The sequence below is a fragment of the Crocuta crocuta genome, unplaced genomic scaffold, assembly GCF_008692635.1.
Source record: "Crocuta crocuta isolate KB4526 unplaced genomic scaffold, BGI_CrCroc_1.0 scaffold9, whole genome shotgun sequence".
Taxonomy (NCBI): domain Eukaryota; kingdom Metazoa; phylum Chordata; class Mammalia; order Carnivora; family Hyaenidae; genus Crocuta; species Crocuta crocuta.
This window is the reverse complement of record NW_027551567.1, coordinates 8,096,468-8,123,932: the sequence shown is the minus strand read 5'-3', so window position 1 is coordinate 8,123,932 and position 27,465 is coordinate 8,096,468. Positions and strand designations below refer to the sequence as shown.

The following is a 27,465-nucleotide window of genomic DNA, read 5'->3' as shown; positions in this document are numbered from 1 at the left end:
GCCAATTCTCAATCTAAATCTAAATGTCTTCTGTGGAACTGCTACTTTGTAGACATTAGTTTCTGCTGTCATTTTCAGAACAGCACAGTGATTTAGCGTGTTTACTCTGAAATCAAACTTACTGAGTTGCTGTTTCTGCTCTACCACTTACTAGGTATGTGACAGAGAACAAATTATTTAACTGTTCAGTATTTGTGATCTGATCTATAGAGAGGGAATAATGTGGAGTAGTTATGAAGGTTCAGTGAGTTACTACATAAAGTGCTTAGAGCAGAGTAATTGCTCAGTAAGTTTTGCTTATTACTTTCAGATATATTGCACATTAAAAAACACCTTTGTTTGGCATGGAAAATAATCTTCTTTGCTGTCTTTGAAAATAAAAGATGCTTAAAGTAAAAAGAGAAAGAAAAAAAGAATTCTACTAGCTGAAGAAGAAACAGATTTTAAGTCTTATTTAGAATTGAAAAGAAGACTTCTGATAAGAGAAGACCAGTCATCCTAGAAGAAAAAATTGCCCATGAAACTTCTTTCATGCTTGAAATTTGAACTGTTGCCAGCAGAGTCCACCTTGGGAAAGCAGGATCCTGTAGGCATTGATGTAGATGCAGTCCTTTTGGAGAACAGCCCAGGGATACACGTCAAAACTAGCCAGCCCTCATTCTCTGTAGCTTAGTGAGCAATTCCTGGGAACCCAAGTTCTAAGAAATTAGTCAAGAGGGGAATAATCTCTATCATGTTCATAAAAGTGGTCATTGTAATATTATGTATAATCATGAAAAACTAAGAAATGACCTAAATATCTCTTGGGAGAATATCTTATTGATGAAATATTATATCATTAATAAACTCATGCATATAACTTTAGCAGTTAAAAAATAAAGCTTAATATTAAGAGGAATGGGGACTTAAAAGTATATATCATATTACTGTGACTGTACAAACACATATTTATAGGTATTTTATGTGATTATATAATAACAGGCAAGAGAATTGGGAGAAAACAGCTAGGTTTTGTCTGGAGTAATCAAGAGTAAAATTTTGAATTGATGTTTAAAGAATAATACAAAATTAAAACACAAACACATATGAAGTATAATGCTAAAACTAATCAAGGAATTTATGTTTTAGCAAACTGATAGTTTAGATTACAGTTGGAGTTCATTAATTCTTGGAGGATTTTTTACTGCCTTTCTGCTAGTATTAACACTACTCATAAAACAATGTACATTTCACTTGTGTGATAGGATACTTATGACTTGGCAGGTTTGAAGTGAGAAAGTATTTTGTTAATTGCTCAACAGCTAATAATTATAAAGACTGGGAGGCAGAGTAGAAACCAACAGTATCAGGGGCGCCTGGGTGGCTAGTCGGTTAAGCGTCCGACTTTCGCTTAGGTCATGATCTCGCTGTTCGTGGGTTCAAGCCCCGCGTCGGGCTCTGTGCTGACTGCCAGCTCAGAACCTGGAGCCTATTTCAGAGTCTGTGTCTCCCTCTCTCTCTAACCCTCCCCTGTTCACTCTGTCTCTCTCTCTCTCCTAGAAATAAAAAAAAAAAGAAAAAAAGAAACCAACAGTATCAAATACCTACTAGGCAATATGTTAGTTTTAAAAAATTTGACTTTTCATTGGAAATACTACAAGAAAATTATGATTAATAATATCAAAGTATAAAAATTTATCCAATACCACTTTGGTCAGGCTCAATGCTAGCCTCTAGGAATTTCATAAAACCACAGATGTACACTGGAAAGAGTATGTGTTCAATCATAGGGATCCTGACTTGCCTCACTGCTGACTTACTTCAGCAACAGATTTCAGCCTCATGCTCAGAAACATGACCTGGCAAAGCACACCTGAGATGGGTAGACCCAAGGATTGGACCAGCTGTCTTATGGCAGAAACCAGCTAAAGACCAACATGAGACCAAGTGACTCCTCCTCCCAACGTCAAAGGAAATCATAAGGATAAACAGACACCATCTTGGGAAGGAAGAAAAGAAAGAGAGAAACCACCATAATAAGGACTCAAACTTAGAACTCATAGGAATATTTACCCCAAAAAGAGATCTGAAATCTAAACAGACTGTATAAACTAGAGGAAGCACAAAAACCATTAGCTGACAATACTTATCTCTTTCCTTGCCACCCAGAGGAGTACAGTGGGGGTGAGGTATTTATAGGAACATTAGATAAGTGATAGAAAATAGGGTAAAATCTCTTTGTTTAGCCATATGTGAATAGCTTTCTACCTTGTAGATGGTCCTAAAGCAGAAAATACATTTTATTTTTTGACTTCTGTCACATTAGAAATTAGGACATTTAGTTATAAAAGAAATGACACTGAATGAATAAATCATAAGAGCTGAATGGAGCAAAGAAGTGCCGTAATTCATCATCCTGATTTCAGGTAGACTCACATAATTTAGTCCACCATACACCTTTAGCCTGGGCACCTGACACATATATAGAGGGATTTGCTCTTGGTCTATTGTGGTGAAGAGGCAGAACAGTCACTCTCTACCAGGCCTATCTATCTTTCCTTTTGTTTCTTCCCTTTCATTTTGACTTGCAGGATATATATATTTTTACTATTAATAAATTTCTGCCCTTCCTATCTCCGCTCCTCATGTCAGTTTATACTTCCAACTAAGAAAACACCACTCTTGTTGAACCATTTAGAGCAAATGTTAGAACAAAATAGCAAAAGGATTGTTTAATCAAGGAAATACTTGAAAGGAGGTGAAATTATTGCCACCCTTTATTATTTTGACTTTTCGGAAGAACTTTAATTTTTTTCCTCTGATGAGCATTGTCTGCAGATTATGCTTTGAATATTTGAATCCTCCTGATGCACTAGCATATTCAATTTTGTACGACATCATACTATTAAACATACCATATACACAATTTTCCAGGTTTACCAACTTATGTTTTGCTTTTTTTTTTTTTTTTTTTTTTTTTTTTTTTTTTTTTTTGGTCTTATGTATTTGGTGGATTTATTTTTTCCCCTTGAAAGAGAAGGAAGAGCCTTCCCTAGTTACCTCTATGTTAGGGACATTTATTTAGAATGAAATAAGAATGACTTGTAATTATAGTTTAATGTTTCAAAGTAGGAAACTGTGCCAAATTGCTTAACCAAATGCAGATTTGGTTGGGACTCCGGAGTTACTTCTAAGTCAAGGCCTTGGAAAGTCTGAACCGTTGCTTATCTTTAATTTATGGTTCTCTGCTGCTAAGGGCATCACTGAACTGATTGCTCACCAGGTTAAAATTTTGGCTTAGAAAATTTGTGCATCACAAAAACGTCAAGACAAACTTACATTGCATTCTTTATCTTAGTTATAACATTTGTTTCTCTCAGCTAAAAACTCTCATTTAGGTGTATCCAATCCAGATTAACAGAGACATCTACAAAACTGGTCTCAGAAAAAGGTAGAATGTTGGAGGAGCTCTCCTGAGATTTCTAAGCTCTTTAATTTCCTTTTTTCCAATTTTGGCCTTATAAAATACTGTTTGTAGCCTCCCATCGGAACTGATCTGGAACATTTCAGCATTCTAATAAACAGTTTAAAAGATCCATATATCTACAAGTTTAGAGTAAAAGGTGTTGTAGAACAATGTTTTTCTCAAGCTTTCTTAAGCTTCCAGACTTTTGGCACTTAGGTTGGAGATCTTTACAAAGTAAAATTTTCCCTGTTGTGCCTGGATTTGTGCCTGTACAAACAGCTCAGCCTTCCAGGAACTAGAAGATGACCAAAGGGTCTATGGGGTATTGAGGGCACTGTGGCTTCATTCCAGAATTTAGCACTGTACTTCCTCATAACAAAGCATATCATATGGGATCTTAGCAAGAAACAGATTGTACACTCAAATTGGGCCTTTTGAGGAAAGATTAGCACAGGTACTATTTGTGAAGGTAAGGGAAAGTCAAGGAAACCACAAGCTAGGGGTTAAGAAAAGCAGGGTCAGAAGGAGGGACTGATATCATCCTGGGTTTGAAGTCCCAAGAGGTGGAAGCAGTTACCAGATCTTAGTGACAGAGGACAGAGACAGAGAGATGCATGTGAAAAAGGCTGTTGGCAAGAGCTTGGCCTACAGTAGACATATGCAGCCTACCCACACTGAACTCATCCTTGAGCTCTATAACTGGCATCAAAGGACAAGGGAGTCTATTGATGCAGGTCAGACTCTTGGAGAAATGGCAGGGTAGAGCCTGGATCTGAAGAAGCAAATAAACAAGATACAAAAATAATTGGGATTGATCCCTCAACTTCAGGGTGATGGCTACTGCTAATCCATAGACACCTCTCTATGTAAATTGGCAAAATGTAAATTGTTGTAGATGTTAGACTCAGATTTATTACTACAAGAACTGTGCTTTTATGAGAATTATGAAAAGATTGCCCTTCTTCCAGGAAATATAGCCCAGTGCCAGAGTGCATAGCTTGGAAAGCATATAGTGGGCTGGATTCCAGTCCCCCATTGACCCCCTTGGCTGAGCAAGACTGCCAGGATCTGATCAAATCTGACCAAGAATACCAGAAGTTGACCCTAATTGACGTGAGCCAACTTAAGTAAAGACATCTCCTTGTCAGAACTATTGGTTCAGTGATGGGTGCAGAGCCCAGCCCAAGTCAATCTGCATCATACTACCCCCTGATTATAGCCAGTGGTTCAAGGGCAGGCACATGTCTGTCATTAGCTTGATAGAATTGAAGTTCAGGACTTTAAGTCTGTGACTGCTCAAGAAGTTGTTTCCCTTACCCCAGAAATAAAAGAGGAAGCATGTGGTCCTGGGAGCTTCTAAACCATAATGGAAGCCAGCCGAAAATGAGCTTGATGCCTAGAAGGACAAAATAGAAAAAATCATCCACAACTCTCATAATATCACAGTGTCAGAGTCAGATTATGCCTGAATTCTGCCTTGTCTCTGTACTTTTCAATTGCATTAGTTAATAAATTTCCTTTAGTTTTTAAGCTAGATAGAGCTGGGTTTTCTGTTGCTTGCTAACAGAGACTTATAGTTCTTCTAACCCTCTAAATTTGGACAATGTGGGTTTTTTCACCATCTTCATTTCCCAACCATTTGAAACCAGGAAAAAAAATCTATTCAACCCAAACTGCATCTTCAGCTCAAACCAAATTGATTTTCAACCATTCCTGTATGTCTGCTCTCATTATTATTTACTTAAAAGTGCCTGCAAAATTCTTTTGCACATCCCAAGTCATGTTTTCTTTCTGACACAATTCTTAGCAAATTTGCTATTGAAATATCTTTTATATCATTTGTTATGACAACTATATTTGCATTTATACACTTTGCCTCCTCTGATACCTATCCAGTCTATCTTTTTCATACCGACAGTTGGATTCTCTCTTAGTTTTTCCGTATTTTGCATTTTACTTTCTTGCACTCAAGTGTGAAGCTATAATAGCTTATTAGAGATATTGCTATAAGAAGAAATAAAAAACAAAACTAAAGTATAGCAACGCAAGAATTGGTCAGTTTTAACTATCAGGAGCTATGGTACAAAAGTAGATTAAAATGTGGCAGCCCTAATCTCTGTAGTGATCAGAACTTGTCTGAATCCTTACAACAACCTTTTAACCAGCTTCCCTGCATATGATCTTGACCTCGCCTCTATACCACCCCTAAGAAGTTAACAGTTACATTCCTGATTGGAGGGGAACTGGCACATAATAAAACCTCAATAGACATTGGTAAGATTCTTGCTTTACAGAATTGTGTTCAGACTTCTTAAGAAGGGATTTCTAGTTTCCTTCCTTTCTCTTGCATGCCTTATAGTTTACTTTCCAGCATCTTTACACAAGTCTTTTTTCTACCTGTGTCCTTTACATTCTGTCTCCTCTACCTGAAATGTTTTCTTAACCTCTCTTCCATAAACTTCCCAGTTTTACTTGGCCAACTCCTACTCATGTTTACGTCTGTCTTGTGTTGTTGTTGTTGTTGTTGTTTAACATCTATTCATTTTTGAGAGACAGAAAGAGAGAGAGTGCAAGTGAGGGTGGGGAAGAGAGAGGGAGACAGAATCTAAAGCAGGTTCCAGGCTCTCAGCTGTCAGCACAGAGCCCAAGTCACAAACAGTGATCATGACCTGAGCTGAAATTAAGAGTCGATGCTTAACCATTTGAGCCACCCAGGCACCCCTTAAGTCTTTCTTACCTGTCACCCTCTCCAGGAAAGCTTCCCCTTTCACTCTTCTGGAAGTTGCTCTTTGTTTGTGATCTCCTTTTTGTTCTAACCCTTTAATCTGCTATCCATATGTATCTATACATGGACTTGCCCATTAGATTGAGCTTCATGACAACAGGGGCCATTTCTTACTTCATTTTGTATTTCTATGACCATCAGAGAGAAAGAGCCAGGCTCTAACGGACATCCATATACAAAAGAACGTTTTTATCTCCGTAACAGTTAAGAAACCAACAACATAAGAATTAATCTCCTAAATATGGCTGAGTCAATTGAGAAAATTTTTGCATTCAAGTTAGATATTGGGTAGCTGTTAATTATGAACTGAGCAGGATTGACAATTTGAAAGTCAAATAAAATTTTCATTTTTTTTTAATGTTTTATTTATTTCTAGGAGAGAGAGAGAGAGACAGCGTGAACAGGGGAGGGTCAGAGAGAGAGGGAGTCACAGACTGAAACAGGCTCCAGGCTCTGAGCTGGCAGTCAGCACAGAGCCCGACGCCAGGCTCGAACCCACGAACCGCGAGATCATGACCTAAGTGAAAGTCGGACGCTCAACCGACTAAGCCACCCAGGCGCCCCAAGTCAAATAAAATTTTCAAATAACCTTTAAAACTGTAAGTAGCATGTTTGTTCAGTTTTCTCTAGTAGCTCACTAATGATATTTCAAATACTTTGGGCTACTGCTGTGATAGTACCTTCAAACAACAACAGCAGAGATAAAAAATAAAACAACTGGTGCAAAGCATACTTTAAAAATCTGTCATAGAAAATTGTTGGTGAAAAGAGGTTAATTCCAAATTTTAAGGGGCTTTATTCCAGCTGCTTGGCTCTCATCTTTGTTCAGCAGGAACAAAGGGAAATTTAAAAGTGCAATTAAAAGGCATTCTGATTTTTCTTAGGATGAAGTCTTTCTAGTTGAAACCTGTCAAAAAACCCACTCTTCCTTTTTGAAACCATGTAATAAATATAACTTGCTCATCCAAGGGTTTTGACCCAGCTGTCAATAAGACTTTCTATCACCAGACTGTTAATAATATTAGACAGACTGGGCCTTGTACCAAAATGAGTGTCCACTGTGATGCCAGCCATGGCACATGGTCACTGTGTGGGGACCATGCAGTCTAGCAGCAGTCATGGTTGATCAGCTTCACTGGGGAGATATGGCTGGGGGGTCTACTGACCTTGCAGGCCAACTGAGGCTGGAATCTCTTCATGATCTAGGAAAATTATTGCTGCTCTTAGGGTATAGGTGGCCTTGTACATGGGTAAAGAGCACAGTATCTGACAGAGAAAATAATGCAATGGTAGCTGTGACAATTAACAGTTTTTGGGATAAGGCAGTCAACCCTATTTTTTACAAATTAACTAGACCCTGGAGCAAAAGGAAGGAGCCCAAAAAGCCAATTGTGAGAGACCAGCTTGAGAGTAAACAGAACACTGAAGGATGGGCCACTGAGGCAAAAGAATGAAGGGCCCAAGACTACCACAGGGCTTAGGATAGACAGAGACATTGGAAACTGACCAAAACCACATTATTTTCTACTCTGATTAGTTATGTGTGTGCCCAGCATCACTAAGAAAGCACGCATATAATTTTCCTAGAATGCCACTTTGATTCTTTTCAAATAATTATGCTTTTATTTCTAAAACTCCGTGTTAAAGTTACTAGAAGTTGTTCTTTAAGAGAGAAGAAAATCTGCCCATTTATGATATATTGTCAGTTGTAAGATGTAGACTGATTATAGAAATATTTTTTTAAAAAGACTGTCTTAGAACCTATAAAATATTGTACCTGGATTCTATCAGTTCATTTCATGGTAGTGTTTGGATGAATATTAACTTGAATGAGTCATCTAAGATGCCATGTACCCTAAAAATGCTCCTTGCTGATGCCTAAACAGACATCAACCCAGCTGGGACATTGACATACCAGCAAAGTATATTAAATAATGCCAAATGGGCAAAACCTGTTTTAAGGTTGGCATGGGATATATATATATATGTTTAATTCTTGCTTCTAGAAAAAACCTGGAGAAATGAAATTTGGATGAAGTTAGTATAACTTGTTCCCCATCTCATTCTTTGAAGTTATTCAATTTATTTTTTGATACTCTTTACTATTACCATCACCATTGCTTTTATTTATTTTTTTGCTATTACTGATATAAAGGCTACAATTCAGAAACAGCTAAATGCAAGAGCTGCAGAGTGCGAGATATGGGGAAAGGGTGTAGAGCTAATATGCTGTCTCCACCCCTAGACCTCTATGTGTTCACCAACCTAGAAACTCCCCAAACCCCTTTGTCTGTGTTTTTTTTTAAATATAATTTATTGTCAAATTGGCTTCTACACAACACCCAGTGCTCATCCTCATTGCCCACCACCCACTTTCCCCTCTGTCCCACCCTCCATCAACCCTCAGTTTGTTCTGTTTTAAGGGTCTCTTATGGTTTGCCTCCTTCCCTGTCTGTAACTATTTATTCCCCTTCCCTGCCCCCATGGTCTTCTGTTAAGTTTCTCAAGATCCACATATGAGTGAAAACATATGATATCTGTCTTTCTCTGATTGACTTATTTCGCTTAGCATAATACCCTCCACTTCCATCCATGTTGCTGTAAAAGGCAAGATTTCATTCTTTCTCATTGCCATTGTATACATAAACCACATCTTCTTTATCCATTCATCACTTGATAGACATTTAGGCTCTTTCCATAATTTGGCTGTTGTTGAAAGCACTGTTATAAACATTGGGGTACATGTGCCCCAATACCATTGCTTTTATTTTGCAGTCTGTTAGAATTGCTGACAGTCTAAGCCAATGGTCCTCAACCTGGCTGCACATCAGAATTACCTGGGAAACTTTTGAAAAAATATACTCCTGAAATTCAAAAGCTTAATAACATACTCTTTTGGCCAGAATATGGAGAAAGTCTCAAACATTGCTGGTAGAAATTTAAAAAATCATACAACCCCTATAGAGGAGAGTTTGGCAGTATCTATCAAAATATCTTTTGACCCAGAAATCTGACTTAAAAGAATTTACTCCAAGAGACAAACTGCTATAATTATTTTTTTTAAAAAAAGGAAAGGAAAGAAAAGAAACATATACAAAAGGGTTTTTCTGTGTCAAATTATTATTTGCCATGGCAAAAATTGGAAACCACCCAAGTCTATCAATAGGAGGCTGGTTGAATGAACCCTGCTATGCCCACACACAATACAACATTATTTTACAGTAGAGCTATAAAAAAAAAGAATGAAGATAACCCCTGAGAATTAATATGGAGTGGAAAAAAGCAAGGTGCCAAAGAATATGCTATTATTTTGTATATATCTATACCTACATAAATATATAGTTGTTTATTTTTTTCTTTTTCAATATATTTTTTAAGTTTATTTATTTTCAAAGAGAGAAAGCATGAGTAGGGAAGGGACAGAGAGAGAGAATCCCAACCAGACTCCACACTGTCAGCACAGAACCCAAAGCGGGTCTCGAACCCACAAATCGTGAGGTCATGACCTGAACCGAAGTCAGACCCTTAACCAACTGAGCTATCCAGGTGCCCCTATAGTTGTTTATTTTTAACAAAGAAAGAAAGAAAGAAGGAAGGAAAGAAGGAAAGAAAGAAAAAAGGAAAGAAAGGAAAGGAAAAGAGAAAAGAAAAGAAAAGAAAAGGTAGATAAAAGAATATAAGTGGTTCCCTATCTGGAGTCAGCAGGAGAAAGAAAGGATGCTGATAGGAATTGAAAGTTAACACGAGGCTTCTCTGAGTACAACTTTTTCATAGTTGTAGAAGTTTTGAGTCCTGTCAATATTTCATAGTTTCAAAAATAAAATTATATCAATAATAATGAAAACAACAAACTTAAATTTTAATTCAAACAGAAACAAATGAATTCAGTTTTATATTACGATAACACAACCACACAATTTTTAAGTAACTCTTGAACACATTTCTCTGACTGCGGTATACCCTTAATCTTGTCAAGGTAAAAAGAACAACAATATCATGAATATTACTTAGTAGGATTGTTGCTGATTCTTAAAACTATCCTTTTGTGTACTGTAGGATAAAGCAAATTAGTAAATATATTGGTGGTGTTAAGATTCAGAGTTTTTGTTATGGAAGAAGCAGTATATAAATATGGAATAGAGAAGGTAAGAAGAAGCCCTGAAGTATGGATTTGAGGTGGAGTTGTCATCATGAACTTATGATTTTAAAAATATTTACATTCTTTTCTCAGTCAACCAAAGGGGCCCAGAAGCAATTTTATCCAGAGAAAATGAACATTTTAGTACAAAAATCTTGGTTTTAAAATACCTACATTCACCACTGAAAAGAACCAGTGTTCCCTGGAGAAATGGTTGACTCCAGATCAGAGACAGAGAACATACAAAGTGAGCCTGTAACACTTATGTGAGAAAACAAAGTAGTGTCCAGAAAATGATAAGTACACATCAAAAGGGCAAGGCAGCAAGCATGAGGGGCCAAATAACAGAAGTTAGGACAATGTGGGGATTAAAAAACTGAAAAAAATGGAGTGAATTTTTAAAAATCTATGAGTACATGGAGGTACTGGAGGAGGGAGTCTTTTCTTCACAAAAGATACCAGCTACTAAGTGTTGAAGGAAAACAAAATTAGGAAATTACTATTCTGCAATCCCCAGTGTAGCTCAGACAAAGATCATTAATGCATGCTGAAAGTCCTGCCTGCAAGTGTATTGAATATAGTATTCACACAGTATCAAAATATCATCCCATAGATTATTTATTAATTATAAAGGGAAGGGGATACTTTTAAAATGAAAAAAAAAAAAGGTAGACATCGTGTTAATGTAATGACCAAACTTAGCATAAAACTTGCATATGTTATCTCCTAGAGTGATGCAATTGGATGTATACAATAGCACCTGTATAGGATTCTTACTGAAAATGTTTAACCTGACTCTAATTGTGAGAAACAGATTCAGACACATTCCATAAAACAATTACCCTACAGTCTTCAAAAATGGTAATTTCATGAAAGGCATAACATAGGTAGAAAAAATGCTTTGGACTAAAAAAAGTCTAAAAAACAGGATTAAATAAATACAAGGTGTGTAATCTATGATTGGAGTCCAGATTTTTTTTAATCAGCCAAAAAGTGCATTACTAAAACAAATAAAATAAAACAGGCAAAAAATTTACTGGAACAGTTGGGATCATTTGAATATGGACTAGTCATATTCACTGCAGTATAAATCCTTTATTTTAAATCTTTTCTCTTATGGGCATCTGGGTGGCTCAGTTGGTTAAGTGTCCAACTACAGCTCAGGTCATGATATCATGGTTTGTGGGTTCAAGTCCTGCATCAGGCTGACAACTCAGCTCATAGCCTGAGGTCTGCTTAAGATTCTGTGTCTTCCTCTCACTCTCTGCCCTGCGTCAATTTGCCCTCTGTCCCTCTTTCTCTCTCAAAAATAAATAAACGTTTTTTAAAAAATAAAATAAATCTTTTGGATCTCAATTGATACGATTTGTGTGCAGTGGGTATCAAAATTTCAATGATCAGACATTAATATTTAAACATACAGATATTCTACAGCATTTTATTTAATGCTTTTTAAACTGGTTAGAGTGTTTTTTATTTCCTAATGAGAATATAGTTGCTAGTGTAGAGATTGTTTTACATTTGGTAAACATAAAAGCTGAGGCTTATATGATTTCTCTGTTTCTCTCTCTGCCCAATCAACTTAGAACAATTGTTTTACAGCTAGTCAACCACATAAAAACTTGCCACAGAAAGCAAATTAGAAAATAACCACAACCAATAAACCAAAGAAGAAAATTAATTGAAACAATTCATGCATATGGACAAGGGCCTTGACTTTTTAATCATTTCTTCCCTGTAATAATTAGCACAAGGCCTTTTAAATGACTGGTGCTTGTCATAGCTCAAGACTCATCCAGTTAACTAAAGGTACAGGGCACAACATGGAGATACAATTCCCAGAACATGGAATAAAACAGAAAAGCACTGGTGATGACTGGAGCACAGAAGAGAGCTCCCAATGATAGATCTTACATCGCAATGTGTGGATCAATGATGATAAATCACTGGTGCTCAAGCTGCCCCTCTTTTTTCTACACCTTTGGCAGACATCAGTTTTTCACTGCCATGTTGTTTCCCATTGTCTCACTATCTTTTTCAATCGAGTGTTCAAAGTCACCACCAACAGTAAATTAAAAATACATTTCATATGAAATAAAAAAGAAGACTACAGTTTAAAAATTCTTCTTGTTTCAGATTAGGCTAGAGTTGCAGGCAGAGGAGGGGCCATATTCCCACAGCTTTGGGAGGAAGCTTTGGAGGCTGTAAGCCAGGCAGGGATGAACAGTGCTCAATAACTTTTAAATTAGAAAGTGAACTAAAGTATGGAAGAACAGCAAAAAACAGGTTCCTTCTACATTGTGGCATGTATCATGTCTTCAAAACATAATATGCCAAATGCTTGTCTGCAAACTGAGTAAGAGCAAGAGGGCTGCTCCCATTTCAAATAGGCAAGCTACTGATTGGAATATCGGAAAGTGAGTCTGAACCAGATGGCTACAAAGGTGTTAGAGTTTTCCTGGGGCTGGTGGTATCTGCTAACCTGTGGTGTTTGAAATACCTTCAAGGGAATTCTTGACTGTGATTTCCCTGACTCCTTTATAAATAACACCCATGATTTTCCACTCTGAAATTCTACCGTTATCAATTTTCTTTTAAAACTAGTCTTTCAAGCACAAAATAGGGCATACAATAAAGCAGTTTGAAATTTTAGTAAAATGACATATTTTTGAGAAATGCGTGTGCAGCATTTTTTGTTTGCAAAATATTTTTTATTGCATACATCCTATCTAATAATTCTTTCTAGTTATTCAGGGTCTGATTCACCCTTAAATTACATATGTGAAAAACAAGACAGGTAAATTCAATTTCAGTTAGCTAAACTTTGCATGCCTCCTAGCCAATGGAAATTGAAAAAGCTTGCCCAAACTATGCAGTAAAATCAATCATCCAGTCATGATTAAAGCCTTCAGCCTCTAAAGCTCTAGCTCAACTCATTGAATCATTCAGCCTTCATAAGGATTTTATTACTTTGTAATATATTGATTTTTTTCTTGAAAAATTAAAGTCTGCCTTTCAGCTTCCATGGTTAAGTGTATAGTTGTCAAGATTATAATTGTTGACTACTTGGAAAATAACAAAACCATTATTTGGTCTGTGTCCCCTCTCTTTTATATTCCTGATATTGCCATCTTTTTCCCCACAACTTTTAAGTATAAACATGCCCAAGATTCTTCAATTTTATGAATTCTCCTGATTCTATGACCCCATCGGTATATTACTTTATTACTCCTTCTCATATCAGTCAAACTTCACAGTCTTAATTCTTGCACTACCCAATCACTGTTCAGTCCACTGAAATTTACTCTCTGCCAGAACCAGTGAACTGATAAGTTATATTCAAGGATATCAAAAGATCTCCATCTTGAATACTAAAATTTTAAACCAATTGCTGTACAGCATAGTGCCTATAGAATTGTACTGTAATGTGCACTTTAAAACTTGTTAGTAGAGAAGCACCTGAATGGCTCAGTCAGTTAAGTGTCTGACTCTTGATTTCAGCTCTGGTCTTGATCTCACAGTTCATGAGATTGAGCCCCATATCCAGCTCTGCACTGTCAGCACAGAGCCTGCATGGGATTCTCTCTCTTTCTCTGCCTCTCCTGATTAACTCATGTGCTCTCACTTCTCTCAAAATAAACATGAAAAAAATTGTTAATAAAGTAGATCTCATGCCAAGTTTTTTTTAACTACAAAACAATAAAATAAAAAGAGTCACAAATAAGTTTGGAGGTGACAGATATTAAGGCTTTCCAGGTGTATACATATCCCCAAACCTGTAAAATCATTTACATTAAAAATATGAAAATTTTCATATATCAGTTATACTCACTAGAGCTGTTTTGGAGAAGTCTATTTTATAACCTTAATTACTTCCCACTCCAAATGACACTTTAAGACTTTATTCATCTTTCTGGATCTGACTGATGCATTTGACTTTTTTGAATTCTCTTTCTTGGCTCTCTATTTTTGCCTCTCTCCATTCCTTTTTTCTCTCTTTCATGAACTCGTCCTGATTTGTATCTCTTCAAAATGTTGGAGTTTCCGAGTTCTATACTTGGTCAACTGCTTTTCTTATGGTAGAGCTTCTCTTTGGATTGTTCTCCACTCCAGGATCTTAACTACCTCCTGTATACTAGTGATTTCCAAAACTAAATCCCTATCCTTGACCTTTCCTCTGGATTTCAGACTTATAAATATAAATACCTGTTGGACATTTCCAATCTTGTGAAATCCACTAATATTCAAAGTATAATTTACCCTCAATCCTGCTCCATTTATATTTCATGTCATTTAATGAATCCACATTTACCAATTCTTAAATCTGAGAGCTTTGCCAGCCTTCTCCTTGCCCTTAACTTCCATATTCAATTAATCAAGAAGTCCCATCAATTATGTCTTAAATATTTTTAAATTAAAATTAAATAAATATTAATCTTATCTTCTCTACATCTACTATCACTAACACAGCTTAGTTGTCTCTGATCATTTTAATTCTGTTCTAGTTGAGTTTCTTATTTCTAGTCTTGACTTCTTCAAATTCATTCATTGCACTACAGCCACAATAACCAATGTAAAACAAAATCTGACCATCATTCTCCTTCTTATAGCCCAAAAGTTTCCCTACAGCTTGAAGAATAAAGTCCAAGCTTATCAGGGTGGCAAAAAGGACTTTTATAACCTGGCTTCAATCTACCATTGCCAACAAAGAATACCTGCTTCACAATTTATTTAGCAATACCAAAATTTATAATTTCCCATCCACATTGAACATTATCAGGCTTTGCCTCTTGGTTCTTTCTGGAACACTGATGTGTCACATCAAAGCATAAGCTTTTATGGAGCAGATGTACGATTTTCAATCTTTCTTCTGCCTGTCATGGCAACTAGCAACATTCCAAATGATGGACTGTCAGTTTCAGTCCCTGAGTAAGGACAATGTCCTGAGATGGATATGAAAATAAGGGAGCAATAAACCTGTGTTGTTTTCAGCCCTTAAGAATTTTGAGATATCTACTACTGCAGCATATTCTAACCTATCCTGAAACATACGCCTTATTCTAATTTGTTAATCTAATTATTACTATGCTTCAAATTTTTCTTGGTTACTACTTCCTTTCAGAAAGTTTTTCTTGAATTTCTAGGGTATTTCCTTAACTAAAGAATAATAGAGCTGCTATAGCTTTAAAAGAATTTAATCGCATAAAATACTTAAAAGGCTAATTATTTTTTATTTTTATTTTTTTAATGTTTTTTTATTTATTTCTGAGAAAGAGAGACAGCATGAGCAGGGGAGGATCAGAGAGAGAGGGAGACACAGAATCTGAAACAGGCTCCAGGCTCTGAGCTGGCTGTCAGCACAGAGCCTGACGCGGGGCTTGAAGCCACGAACTGTGAGATCATGACCTGAGTCGAAGTTGGACGCTTAACCGACTGAGCTACCCAGGCTCCCCTAAAACACTAATTATTTAGATATTACCTTCATAAGATGTGCCTATTTATGTGGTTGCTATTACGCTGTAACTGTCTGTGTCAGTTACCTGATTTCCGTCTCTTTCTGTTTTGCATTTCATGTATATACATAACTCTTATATCTCTTATAAAAGAGCAAGCTAACCAATATATTTCCCCAAATATCTCTCTTTATTAACATGCCAACATTATAATTGCAAGTTTCAGGACTGGTAATGTCCAGAATAAAAAAAGGAGATGGTGTAGACACTACAGTCAGGCTTCAGCTACACTCAAGGTTTTTCATGCAGCTAATGTCTCTGAGCTTTAATTTCTTCAGTTGTAGTACAGAAATAGTAATGTGTGAAGTTTTTTTGAAGGGGGGATTGAAGTAAATCACACATACATAGAATTTAACATTATATCTGATACATAGTAATTTCTCAATATATGATTACCATTACTGGTTACTTTATACTTATTATCTATCATCACTAATTCTGTGGACAGGCTGTTGTTCAGGGGCTGTGAATAGTTTGTAACTTTGACATGCCTCCACTAAAATTTGTAAGACTAGGAGCTCTCAAAGAGTATGTATCCCCATTGCATTTTATGTATCCAGAATGCCATATATTGAGCTCAGTAAATATATATTTAATTCAGCTGACATTTTAACAGATGTCTTGCTTACTAACCCAAACTTGTAAGTCATCATGTTGAGGACAGAGTTAGTATTATTTTTGAAGATGGCACAAATCCCAGTTCTCTCGCAGCTGGGAGACAGCCGCCATTGGCATGCTCCTGGTCCAAAAAATTGCCCCTTCATCTGAACTGTATAGAGTTGCCACCTACGATGTTGCTGATTGTTCACAAACACTGTGCACACATTTGTATCAGGAGAACAACAAATGTGTCTTCTGGACAATGAGATACTGGAGTACCTTGTCTGCAAGCTTTAGCTGGCTGGAGAATTCAGAACATCTGGAGGTTGAAATCTCTACTCCCCTTTTAAGGTGTGTCAACAAAGGCAAACTGCCTGAAAGTATTTGTTGAGCTTTACATGAAGGCAACCAGTGGAATGACCGACAAAAGACTATATTATAAATTGAAGAATTCTGTCGCTTACTGTAAACAACCTCGTGGAAATAAATAAAATAGAAATTTGTGAATTAGGGAAACTAGCTATAAAAGTATAATATATTTTGTCTGTATTTCATGCTTTATTTTCAGCAGAGAGTGGGAGCATGCACCTGGGTGGCTCAGTCAGTTAAGTGTCTGACTTCGGCTCAGGTTCGAGCCCTGCATCAGGTTCTGTGCTGACAACTAGCTCAGAGCCTGGAGCCTGCTTCAGATTCTATGTCTCCCTCTCTCTGTCCCTCCCCTGCTCACACTGTCTCTCTCTCTCTTTCTCAGAAATAAATTAAAAAACATTAAAAATTTTTTAAATAAAAAATAAAACAATTTATAGAAACACAGTAACCTGTAGGCCAACCACAATGAGGAGGGAAAAAAGAGAAAACTAAAAATAATTAGATGCAGTTCAATAAACCACACAGGAAAATACATTAGTGGGTTCTGACAAACTGGTATTGAACAAAGAGAATTTGTGGTTCTATTTCCATGCCTCATGGTTCAGATAAAGAAATCCTTATGATTAAGGTCACATAAATATTATGAGTCAACAGGACAACAGATGATTTGTCCTTTTTGACGTGATGTCTAACTTGTTCAGTTTGCCCTTTGGATACTGTAATCATTGAAGGTATCTCAAAGATACCTGCAGAAAAGAAAACCAAAGACCAGCCTTCATACTACACAGTGAAGATATGCCATTTGGCAAGATGCCAGCCCCCCTGACCACACCAGCACTTTTGGTGTATGACAGTGACAGTGTTGTAGACAGTAAGCAGCTGAGCATCGAGTCCTAAAGAGTTCATGTGATCTTCATGTTCCCCTTCCTTGTGCAAACACATTTATCTTTTACCTACTTGATCACACATAGGTTCCAATTAAAGTAACTAGCATGAAGACTTTGGATTTTATGAAAATGTTTGCATTAGCTAAAATAAGTACATGCATACATTAAGTCTTTAAAGTAACTTATTCTTTGTCTAGTTTGCATTTTGTTTATTTTGAAAAGCACATGAAAAATTCTTTTCGGCCAAAAAAAGAAGTATTCAAAAAAACATGGAAGAAAAAGAAACAGTTACTAGAACATTTTATTCAGATCTCTTTCTGAAACTTTATCTGGAAAGTCATATTAGAAAACATAACACATAATCTGCTAAAAATTCTAAAAGTGACTGGGAATTTTTATTATCAATCCTGATGTTCTGACCAAAACTTTCTCTTCTACCTCTAAGGGCCAAATTCTTCATTGACAAATGCTTTTATTTCCACAGCCTCTCTGGATTTCATGGTGGATAAAGTTATTGTAATATTTTAGGAATTGGATGGCTTTTTGGTTCATAATGATTTTGTGAGAAATGGTGTTCTGTGAAGAGAGTGGGGAACTGGGATCTAATTTCTCCAGTACATTTTTTTTCTGGCTCAAACAATTAAACTTTGTTGGCACCATAGAAATGGTTTATTCTTTAAATTTTTTTTTAAATTTTAATTTACTTTTGAGGGACGAGCGGGGGAGGGGCAGAGAGAGAAAGAGACACAAAATCCTAAGCAGGCCTCAGACTCTGAGCTGTCAGCACAGAGCCCAACCGGAGGCTGGAACTCACCAACCGCGAGATCATGACCTGAGCCAAAGTCAGACTCTCAACTGACTGAGCCACCCAGGACCCCCAGAAATGGTTGATTCTTACATATACTGCTTAGTGTGGCAGAATGGAAGAGAAAAAAAAAAGATGCTGGGCTTTAAAATTAAACCAGGAATCAAATTCTAACACAACCTCTTACTAGTTGCATGAAAGCTATATAACTACTCAGAAATCTGGTTTCCTGTCCTTTCCTCCTCCTCTTCCTCCCCTTCCTTCCCCTCTCTCTTCCTTCCCTTCCCTTCCTCTTTCCTTTCCTTTGCTCCTCTTTCTTTCTCTTTTCTTTTTTTCTTCCCTGCCTCTCAATCTCCCTCCAGCTACCCACCTCTCTTGCTCCCTCCCACCCTCCCTTTCTTCCTTTCTTCTTTCTTTCCTCTCTTCTTTTCTCCCTATCTATTATCTCTTTAAGCTATCCGGAAATATCTACATTAAAAGAGTATTGGGAGAAATAAGCACATGAGAGTACATTGAACAGTGTCTGGAATGTAGTAGGCCCTATATAACATTAGTCTCTGTTCATTTCACCATTTTGCTATCTGAGAAGCCCCAATTTGTTGATGAACATAACATCCGAGTAGGCTTCTCACACTTTGGCATGCATCAGAATCACCTGGAAGTCTTGTTAAACCAGCCTCACTCACCTTGGGGTAGGTCTGAGAATTTGTTTTTGTTTTTGTTTTGCTTTTAAAGCACCTGTTTTAAGAAGTGCTTCAGTTAATTCTTTTTTTTTTTCTTTAACATTTATTTATTTTTGAGAGACAGAAACAGAGCATCAGCAGGGGAAGGACAGAGAGAGAAGGAGACACAGGAGCTGTCAGCACAGAGCCCAATTCAGGGCTCAAATCCATGAACTGTGAGAACTTTGATACTTGCCAAAGTCATACGCTTAACCAACTGAGCCACTCAGGTGCCCTGAGAATTTGTATTTCTGAAAATACCTAGGCAGTGTGTGTGCTGCTGGTCCATTGACACAATTTAAGTGTCTTTGATCATTCTAACAGATAGCAAACAAGTTATATCTCTTGGGCCAACTCCAGTTGATTGGTGTGCTCTGTTGAGTTGAGACCATGATAGGCCAGAAGGTTGTGTTTTTGAAGTGCTACATATTTAACATCTCTACCCTCCCTGCAGTAACTTTTTTCTTCTTACCACTTTCCCATCTCTCAGTTAAAATGCTGAATAAACCTCAAATTCCAGCAACCTCAAACCACCTACCAATCCTCATACACAATCAGCACAATTCAGATTTGCTTCATCTACTTCCTGGTACCAGACCTCCTTTCAAACCCAAAGATACCTATGAACAGTCAGAGATGAATACCCATATATGTCCATCAGCCACATAGAACTCATAAAGTCCAGAAAAATAAGTAATAATAATAAACTTAAAATAAATGATAACTTTTCTGACTATGGCCAGACCCTAAGATAAATGCTTTCAGGGGCGCCTGGTTGGTTCAGTCGGTTAAGCATCTGACTCAGCTCAGGTCATGATCTCACAGTTCACGGGTTTGAGCCCCGCGTCGGGCTCTGTGCTGACAGCTAGCTCAGAGCCTGGAGCCTGTTTCAGATTCTGTGTCTCCCTCTCTTTCTGAACCTCCCCTGCTCACGCTGTCTCTGTCTCTCTCAAAAATAAAATAAAAAACATTTAAAAAATTTTTTTAATTAAAAAATGATAAATGCTTTCACAAACATTATTTTATTTAATTCTCCTAACAATTCTATGAAATAAATATTTGTATCTCAATTTAGAAATAAAGAAATGATGGTTAGAAGAGTTTTCCCAAGTAATTTTCCCAAGGTCATCCAGAAAGTATGTTAAATATTTCTAATCCTAAATTTGTGTTTTTAATACCAAAGGCTGTATTTTTAATCCCTATAGAAGTAGGTGAGAACACTGAAACACTTTTTCTGGTTGTTAGGAAAAAAATACCTATTGTCCTTTTGGGGTTAGGATCTGTTTGTTTGTTTGTTTGTTTTTTAATGGATGGGATACATAATTTTAATGTCATATATAAGTGAAGTACTGAATGCCTACATAAATGGAGTCCTATGCAATTAAAAAGTCACCTCTACTAAATATAAATCTGTATACATGCTCTGGTTTAGTATTTGTCAATAGTATTCTTTGTTATCAACTGTTCTTATTATAGAAGTCTCTCATGTAAAAAGTACTACATCTTAACTCAGGTCTGATGATTCTTGTTCATCCCCAGTTTCTAAATTTGATGCATATTCAATGCTTGGTTAGGATTTAATATTAAAATATCCTTACTTTTTACTTGTAAGGCACCAGGGTGATTTTTGATTAAAGATTTCTTGCTTCTGCATGTTCATTATCAAATTAACTTAATTTATGTATATCCATGCATGATTCATTCCTTATTTTTAAGAAAAAGCATATTTAAAGTGAGTCTGTTCATTGGTGAATTATATGCATGCTAGGAATAATTTGATATAACTGCTTGATAAAGAAAGGGCTACTATAAAAATCATCCCCTCAAAGCTCTAGAGAATATAATTTGTGGTAAAAGCAAGAGTTGCCTCCCCACCTCCCCCGGCCCACCCCACTGGGTGCTGTTGTGTTTATAATAATGGATAATCAAAGCCATTTTAAAATGTCATTCATTCTATTCCTTTTATGTTTGGGAAACTTCTTCTCTGAAATAACATATTTGTTTGTGTTGATAGAAATTAATTTGGCACTTGCAAATGTTTCTTCAAGCATAGTACTATCAGTTGTTTTTAAACTTTCTTATTCTTTAGGACAACTCATACTGCCATGAGGACCATGAAGGGAAATAGCCTGGTATTTGTTTTTCTCTGCACCTTACAGAGCTGCTTTGAGATCAAAGAGATTCCTGTGTGAGAAGGAGGTCCACAGAGTACAGGGTGAACAGGAGATGATGCCAAACGGGCAGGGGAGTCTGATTATGGAGACCAACTTCCAAGTCACCAAAAATATCAGCTGACTTACAGAAACAAGAATCACAGGATTATAGAGCTTAGAAGCACAATGGTACATAAGAGAAAACCTTTTCTGACTTTATCTCATAACTGATTATACTAAAGGAGAGAAGGCCACGAAGCCAACTGCATAATAATAATAATAATTATTGTTGTTGTTGTTGTTAAAATAATCACAGATAATGCTACCAGAAATCTTTAGAGTCCTAGCCCAAACCAGAATTTTCCAGAATAAAAATCAAGTGACACATTCATCATTGAACAGCCACATATAGGTGGGGAAGAGCTTCATGCTGTGGAGGAAGAAAACCAAGAGTCAACAGTCCTTTGCAAAAAAGTGGAAATTAGTTTATCATCATAGTCCATTTACTTATGTCTACAAACTCTTAAGTCTGAATTAGAGAAACATTTGCTGAAAAAGTGAAAAACTCTTTTGGACTAGGACATCTTTTGTTTAGGAACAGCTTTGACCAAAGTGTGATTTCCATGGCGACTTCTGAGGCATTAGATTCAGGAGGGGACCAACAAAGAGATGACTCTGATCATGAGAAGAGAAGCATTAATATGGGATCCTGTATGAAAAGACTGGGAAGACACAAAGGAGAAATTTTGCCCACTCTACACTCTGGCTCATGATGTGATATCCAGCACTAACTGTGGTACCATCCTGGCTTAACCACAAGACATAAAATTGAAACCATGATTCTAAAATAGACCTTATATAAGCAAATCTACTATAGAATATGGGTCTACAAATGAGGATAAATATAGTAATACAGTGTAAAGCTACAAGTTAATACACACACACTAGCAAATAATGCCCCCAGGATTAATTCAAAATTTTACAGAAGGAAACTTAAGTTGTTATATTTATCAGTACAATGAGTAAATGTTTGCCTTCTTTGCCAAAAGGTGGTAGAGGCAAACAGTATAGGTACCTGTTTACTTATAAGGCTGTGTTGATTCCCTTGTTGCTCTGGGAGATGGTTAAAGTTGATGTCACACTCTAAACCAAAATGCATCATATCTGTACTTTGGGAGGAGCGGATGGCTTATATGGCTGAAAGCCAAGGTGTTCTGTATGTGATCAGGCCCTGCCTGTGTGTTTGTTTAAATCATTTCTAGCAGTGTTGGTGTTACTCTAAGTAACCAGGAATTGCTTTCTTTTTTGGATATCATAACACACTTACATTGGCACTCATGACAGTATTCAAGAGGAGGAAATGATAATATAGGATTAGCAGCAGGGTGATTTGCTGTGTATCCTAGGTGGACTATTCATTATTTCCTGAACATATAAGCTCTTACACACCTGTGTTAATTGCACACTCCATTTTAGCTGCTTAGAATACCCTTTCTTTCCCAACAGTGCATTCCTAGCTATCCTGAAGACTCAATTTTCTTTATCTTTTATATTAGAGAATACTATATGTATAGCATTACAGGTTGCTTTTCTCATCTAACAGTATATTTAGGAGATTATTCCATACTCTGTCATTCTATATAAGCACACAGAGATGTATTTTTAATAATCTGCCAGTTTCTCTTGGGTCACATAACATAATCTGTTTAACCAACCTCTTATTGAAGGATATTAGTTGTGTCTGCTGTGTGAAATTACACAAAAGGCTGCAAAGATCCTGAGTTTGTATGTATGTATCTTTGAACACATGTGAACATATATATAGCTAGAAATTACTGAGTTAACATATTTATTTTATTTTATTTTTTAAAGCATATTTATTTTAAATTAAAAGACTACAGCTTTTATAGTTATGCCTGTTAAACTTCATTTTGTTTGACTCAACCGTTCTGCCAGCTGGTTTTGCGATACCATGGTTCACTGCATTAAATCACCCCCCTCCCCAGCCTTGTGCCTATGTCCTTCCATAAAGTACAGCATTGTCTTCCTCATCCAAGTTTCTGGTTACAATGTGCAGTGTATGCAGTGACCAGGACCTTTTCACTGATATCCTGGGGCCCTGCCCATTCTGACAGAATATTCCATGGGCCCTCTTAGTCCTGGGCTTGCCATAGAGGCTCAGTTTTCTACCTGTGAGCTCTGAAACATGATTATAAGACTTCTCCTGCATTGGAGCTATAAATGGGGATGTTTCTGCCATATTTAAATGAGTGTTGTTCACCCCCACCTCTCACCACTCATCCTGCCTTCTCATGGTTGTTTTTGTCAGCTGTATAATCAATCCTGGTGAGTCATATCTTAACTACTGAGGGAAAGAAGATGAAGGAAAAGTTCAGAGAAACAGGTTCCTGATTTAGTGTATAAAATCCACTGACTAAATGAACAGAAGTTCCAGGTTTGTTTTCCATCAGCTGATATACTTGAATGTTACACAATCATCTGATTTATCAGATACTTTCATAGAAAGTTTCTTTTTTTTTCTTTCCTTTAAATTAGTAAATTTATTTATTGAAAAATAAAACTGATCACTGGTTGACTTAACTCAGTCCCCATTGCCCTTCTTTTCATTTCTCATTATGCACTTATTTTTGTTTGTCTTATCTTATTTTCATCTGCAGATGATTAAAATTCATTCTAATTCCTTAGCATAGCCATCCAGATCTTTTCCCCAAATCTTTTTAATCGTGATGCACTGCCTACACATACCCATAAAGCTATGTCTCGGGGCACGAGATGTCCAAACTCCTCTTCAGAGGACAAAAGGGCGGGGTAAGCAGGAAGGGATAGACTTCTTTCAAATCACAGCATGTCTAGACTTATGCCCAAATACATTGCTTCATGATAAAGTAGTAAGTAGGACTTTTGTGGAAAAATATATGGTAGAGAAAACAACACAGAAGCTTACATCCTTTGAAAATTGGACATAGCATAGGGTTCAGGAATTGTCTAGCCACAGGTTGTTTACATGTGGTCTGAGCATTTTCTTAATGTGATCCTGTACTTAAGTGTATATAGGTTCAGCCAGAAAAGAGAAAGATGAACATCAAAGTTGTTGCAATGCCAGAAGAAAATTACAGGGTGTTTCCATGTTTGAAAGATCACTAGTTTTCACTATTGGTTTAGGGCAATGAATTATCCATAAATAAAAACCTTAAAGACCTCTGACCAAAAACATATACTGTGTTTACAGAAAGTACAAGTTTAATGAGTAGGAGCTCCTATCACAAAAGATCAAGTGTACTCAATTAGGAAAAAAGAATTAGAGGAACTAAAAGCATTGAAGTAGTTTTGGAAACATTCTGCCAACACATTCTAGAGGGTTTTTTCCCCAATATGGATTTATTACTGTTACAAAATAAAACACTAAACAGGTTTTAATAACTAATTTTATTTAGAAATATTTGTATGGTGCCTGGCTGAGTCAGGTGGTAGAGCATGTGACTCTTGATCTTGGGGCTGAAGGTTCGAACCCCTGTGTTGGGCGTGGAGATTATTTAGAAAGGTTTTAACTAATCATGACTTCCACTTATTGCTTGCTTACTCTGTTCCAGGCACTATACTAAGAAGTTTACATGCATTATCCCATATGAACCTTACAACAGTCCTGTTCACTGGTCAGCACAGGTTCTCTAGCTATGACAAATAAACCCAGATATCTCAGCACAATTAACAACATGCAAGTTTATTCTGATGAAATTGGGTCCAGTAACTTTCAGGAGTGGATCTTCTGCTTCCAGATCACTTCAACAGGGACAATTAAAGATTACACAACAGCAAGAAAATTCTTTGGACTAGAAGTAACATACATCACTTTTTTTCACAACCCATTGGCCAGAATGAAATCACATATCCAGGGATATCTGCAAAGGAGCTTGGAAATGTAAAGAAGCACATGAATATTTTGTAAGCAGTGTCTTTTTCATATTCTGTAAAGTAGACATTATATCCATCTCATATATGAAGTGAAGCGTTTCTATACATTCTAAGATAAGGGGAGTAAATCTGGAATTCAAACCCTAAACTCCAACCAGCTGCTTAAATCTGGGAGCCATTTTTGTTTTTCAAATGATGATACAATGCCTTATTCATCTTTTTATAAATTCTCTGTACTGACCTATCAGCAAATGAATGTAGATATAATATGGGCTTTTCCATGAATTAAGTCATGTAATTATTTCTTAACCCCTTAATTAGGTTATAATTGACAGAGTCCCATACTTGTTATCTCTACAGTCCCAAAACACAGAATTTATAATGAACGCTCATTAAATATGTGTTAGTTGATTGAAACCATTTTTAGCTTCCCATTACTACTTTCAGTTTTGGCTAGATATTTGCATTTTTACCTTCTGATAGCAGAAGAACAAATAAAGGCAAAGTCCTTTCGAGAAAAAGAAGATGTTTATTTATGTTTTTCTTGGCTTACTTGATTTTTAATTCAGGTAAAGAAAGCAGCACTTAAAAATTATTTAAAGCTGACACATACCATAAAATAGCAGAAAAGGAAACACTGCTTCCAGTCAGCCATCATGATTTTATATGATTTGGCTATTGTATTCTTTTTTAACACATTATTATTTTCTATGTCTAGGATAGTTATGGTTTTACATGAGTTTTTACCAAATTTCTTCCTCTGCTTCTGTATATTTTCTTTATAATTTTCTATGCATTTTCATACTTCTCTATTCTCTTATTTTGTTTTTTTTACATTTCTTCTATTCTCCTCCACTATATTATTTTTTATATTTTAAAATAATATTCAGTCAAGTGTTTATATGCTTCTTAATTCTTTTTTTCTAATTGTTCCTCTCAGCTGTCCAGATGTTTTCATTTTATAGCTTCAACAGGACCTTTTTGTATCCCCAAATAACACTCTTCTTGGCACCAACACACATTTAAGTATTACTTATGGACTTAGCAGGTGACATCAACTTTCTACAATGTCTTTCCCAGTGAATGTTCATTTTCTTTATTTTTTCCAAGTTCCTATGATGTTTTGTTCTGTCCTTTCAAGAGATTATAAATTTTTTCTAACATCCCATCTTTAATTATTTAATAACTTTATCATCCTGTTAATTAGATGGCTTTGTCACCCATTTTCTATATGATATCTATATAGTTTATGTGTTAATGAACAGTGCTCTTAATGCTTTTTTAATTATGTCTACTTGTATGAGTTCATCTGTTTATACTTAAGTACTTTAAATAAAATGACCAGATAATCAAATCTGCTTGAGCATAATTTATATTCAAACATGAATAAAATGAAAGACATCAAGTATGACATGATTAATGTATTTTTAACCAATGAGTTATTTTCTTTTTTTAGAATTTATTTTTTAATTTACATTGAAGTTAGCATATAGTGCTGTAATGATTTCAGAAGTAGATTCCAGTGATTCATCCCCTATGTATAACACCCAGTGCTCATCCCAACAAGGGTCCTCCCTAATGTCCCTTTCCCATTTATCCCATTGCCCTACCCACAACCCCTCCAGCAATCCTGTTTGTTCTCTATATTTGAATCTCTGTTTTGTCCACCTCAGTTTGTTCTCTGTACTTAATTTAAGAGCCTCTTATGTTTTGTCCCCTCTTTGTCCCCCCTCTTTATTTTTGCTTTCCTTCCCTTATGGTCATCTGTTTGTATCTTAAATTCCTCATATGAGTGCAATCATATGATATTTGTCTTTCTCTGACTGGCTAGTATCACTTAGCATAATACCCTCTTGTTCTATCCATGTAGTTGCAAATGGCAAGATTTGTTTCTTTTTGATTGCCGAGTAATCCCAATGAGTTTTTTTTAATTGTCAAGTGAACTGAGTGGAACCTCAGCACTGGCATTATAAGGGTTGCCATAAAAATAAGTCTTCAAATTTTGTTTTAACAAATATTGGGTGCCACACATCATGTTGTGTACAAAAATCACATTAGAGAAAAACATAGGCAAAGTGCAGACCTTCATAGAGCTTACTTTCTGGTAAGAATGCA

General features: G+C 36.3%; 1 long non-coding RNA gene across 1 annotated transcript in view; it reads right to left on the bottom strand.

Moving 5' to 3' along the window:
* LOC144220189 (uncharacterized) overlaps nucleotides 1–27,465 on the bottom strand; it is a 178,296-nt gene that overhangs the window by 4,611 nt on the left and 146,220 nt on the right. The window contains exon 3 of the long non-coding RNA XR_013331652.1: nucleotides 4,763–4,841. This is a non-coding gene — a long non-coding RNA (uncharacterized LOC144220189). The remainder of the gene's footprint in view (nucleotides 1–4,762; nucleotides 4,842–27,465) is intronic.